This window comes from Bison bison, unplaced genomic scaffold, assembly GCF_000754665.1.
Source record: "Bison bison bison isolate TAMUID 2011002044 unplaced genomic scaffold, Bison_UMD1.0 scf7180017864144, whole genome shotgun sequence".
NCBI lineage: Eukaryota > Metazoa > Chordata > Mammalia > Artiodactyla > Bovidae > Bison > Bison bison.
The window spans coordinates 5,766,771-5,769,942 of NW_011494716.1; the positions used below are offsets into that span (position 1 = coordinate 5,766,771).

Here is a 3,172-nt window from a genome sequence, read left to right on the forward strand (position 1 = left end):
GGGCCGGGACCCGCATCTCTGATTGGCCAGCGCGGCTCGGCGGAGCCCAGGAGCCCGGCGAGTCGCTGGGGGAAGCGGGGCAGAGACCGGGCGCCGCCGGAGCGCAGGGCGCGGATCGCTGAAGTCGGAGCCCGGCGGATCGGAGTCTGCACATTGGAGCAGAGGCCTGGAGGTAAGGACCTGGCGCCGGGTCGCGTGAGGCGAGCCCTTGCGCGCTAGCTGAGATGGAATCCTTCGGCCCTGCCCCCCAGGGAGCAAAAACGGGGCATCTTCTCTTAAGAGACCGAGCCCTCATCTTTCCGAGACGCGGGTCCCTCTGTCCCGAAAAGACAGAGCCGTCCACCGTCCAGAGAGCAAAACAGTTTCCTTTGCCCTTCGGATATGGGCCCTTCCTTCCTGGCCCCCCGGCTCTAGAAATAAGATTGCTCTCCCCACATTCCCCCTTGGAATGGAACGTGCTTCCCTCCGCCCCCAAAGTGGGTTCCAGCCTCCCCGGATTTCTAGGGCCCATCATTTCTTTGGAGACGCATGCCTCTCCCCCGTCCCTAAAAAACTAAGTTTGGATTCTTCTCCCCACCCTCCCTTCTCAGCTCGGAGATAACGGGGTGCTTCCTCCAGGAGGGAAAATAAGCCCCTTCCTAAAAGAAGGATATCGCTGGCCAGAGACTCTGCATGTAACCCTCAAGTGCAATACAGACCTCCGTGTAACCCACTCCCCCCCCCCCAACTCAGAAACTGGACTCAATTGCCTATCTCCACCCCCAGTCCCCCTTCATCCATCAGAGACAGAAGACTGATTGCCTTAAAAACCTTTACATTTAAGGCATTTGGGAGATTACTCCTCTTTCTCAAGATGTAAGAGGAGGGGTTTTCACATTCAGAAACAGGGCAAGGGTTTGGTCACCGGTCTGGACGAAGCCACACACCTCACCCCACCCCTTTTACCCTTTCGCACAAATCCCATCCCATTAACCACCCCCCTACCCTGTCCCATCCCTCCCACCTCTCTAGTCCACCTGATCCCATCTCTCCTTTCCTCTCCCACGATTGCCAGAGATAAGAGCAGAGGTTGAGGTTTAGTAAGAAGGTTTAGAAGACTGAAACCCTTAGAGCTGGGCTCCTCAGCCTAGAGATCATTCCTGGAGCCTCCAAACTGCCAGCAGAGATGGCCTCTGAGGCAGCAGGACCAGTGAGGAGCCCCCCCCCGCCACACACACACACAAAGGACTGTGTCCCAAATATCCTCCCCTGAGACAGACCAACCCCTCTTCTGGAGAAGAGGGTGTCCATGCAGAAAGAAGGGCCCCCATTTGCCTCCTGGGGCTCCCCCTTCCTAGCTCCTGTGGACATTGCCCGGTGGAATTCCCTAGGCCCTTAGCCAAGAGAGATGCTTGCAGGAGCCATCCATCGGACTGGCTTCAATGAAGCTGGACTGAGGGACAGGTTGGTGGTGACTTGACGGGGGCAGGGAACCGCTTTGATCCGGTGGGTCAGAGTAAGGGGTGGTAGCAGAGGAGAAAAAGCAAGGAGCTTTGCTTTGGAGCTGCAGCTGAGAGGTGGAGAAAAGAGAAGTGTGTGTCCCAGACGCCCAAAGAGGTCAGCCCCGAAAAGAGAGAAATGGCGCTACCTGGAGACCTTAGACCTCCCAGGGACTTGAGACCAAAGATCTTGCTCCTTCATTTGACGGTTGAGCAAGCAGAGGCACCAAGACGGGAAGAGACTTGCTCAAGGTCACCCAGCCAGTGGGTGGCGAAGCTGGTCACAGCCTCTCTGGGACTCGCGGACCGGCAGGGTCCAGAATACTACCTCCCATCCTCACATTTAGAACCAAGGTGGTTGGGCACCAGGCTCCCCACTTGTCAGAGGTGGTGCAGAGGCTCGGCCAATGTCACGCATCTGGGAGGGGACACAGCTGGAACTCGGTGCCGCCCCCCAGCAGGTCGCTGTATAGAATCCATTCCCGGGCCCCTGCACTTCCCCGCTCAGCCCGTAGCATCTTTTTATTGAGCCAACTGCCAAGTCTAGGCTTGCCAGAATCCGAATGGACTCAGGACGGCAAATGAGATCAGTTGTCTTAGTCTGGAGCTGCTGCTGCTGCTGGAGTATCTGTTGCAGGTGAAGCTTGCTCCAGGCCCTTTGAACAGCACCCCCCACCCCACCCGGCAATGGAAGTCACAGCCCCTCCCTCCAGGGCCCCCTCCCTCTCCATCGCTTCCTTTTCCCTGTGACCCCAAGTTCTCTGCTGCCATCTCCCACCCTAGCTCAGAGCCTGCTTCTTTTCCTGAGGCATTGAACCCCCACAGAGCAGCAGCAACCAGGTCCCTACAGATGGGAGGGTCTTGAGGTGGGGACTCCCCACTGCCTCCAGCTGAGGGCTTGGCAGCGCTCCAAGTTGGAGCAGGGATCCAAGTTCAAGGTGCCAAGGTGAAAGTTCACAGTATGAGGGAGAAGCTTAGTGCAATGGGGGTTGAGGGATCCATCTCTGGCCCCTCTATTCAGGGTCAGAGCCCAGATTTGCTACTTAGTATGCGTCTTGGTGGAATTATTAACCTCTCTGCAACTAATTCCCTTAGTGTCCTTATTATGGTAAAATGAGTTCATCTTGGTAAAGTACATGGCATATGGCAAGTGAGGGGAAGCAGTGATTATGACAAGTCATAAAACCTCTAAACCTGGGTAGGGGGCTTATGCTTTTAGGTAAGACTTAAGACTCAAGATGTAGATCACCTGTCAGGCAGCGAAAAGTCAGCTCTTGCTTCGAGACTAGGATGGTGTCTTCCCAGAGAGATGGTGCGGGATGTGGAATGCACCCCAGACCCTAAAGTCAGATGGAGCCGGGGATCTACTTCTGTTACCGCTGGCTGGGCAGCTGGGCAGGCCTCTCTGAGCCTCAGTTTCCTCATCTTTGAATTGGGCTTGTTGGTGGGGGGAGAGGCTAGGCATCAGATAAGAGATAGGTCTGCTGCTGCTGCTGCTAAGTCGCTTCAGTCGTGTCCGACTCTGTGCCATAGAAGGCAGCCCACGAGGCTCCCCCGTCCCTGGGATTCTCCAGAGAGATAGGTCTAGAGCAGGGCAACAGTGTTGCCATTTGGGGCCGGATCATTCTGTGTTGCCAGGGGCGGGGGAGGGGGGCTGTCCCATGCATTGTAGGGTATGGAGCAGCATCCCTGGT

The 3,172-nt window shown here is 56.5% G+C and overlaps 1 protein-coding gene across 2 annotated transcripts in view; it reads left to right on the top strand.

Moving 5' to 3' along the window:
• The first annotated feature begins 62 nt into the window (after positions 1–62).
• Positions 63–3,172, top strand: part of ABAT (4-aminobutyrate aminotransferase) — an 87,735-nt gene continuing 84,625 nt past the window's right edge. For both annotated transcript variants that reach the window (XM_010840453.1, XM_010840454.1), the window contains exon 1: positions 63–172. The gene's annotated coding sequence lies outside the window, so the exon portion shown is untranslated. The remainder of the gene's footprint in view (positions 173–3,172) is intronic.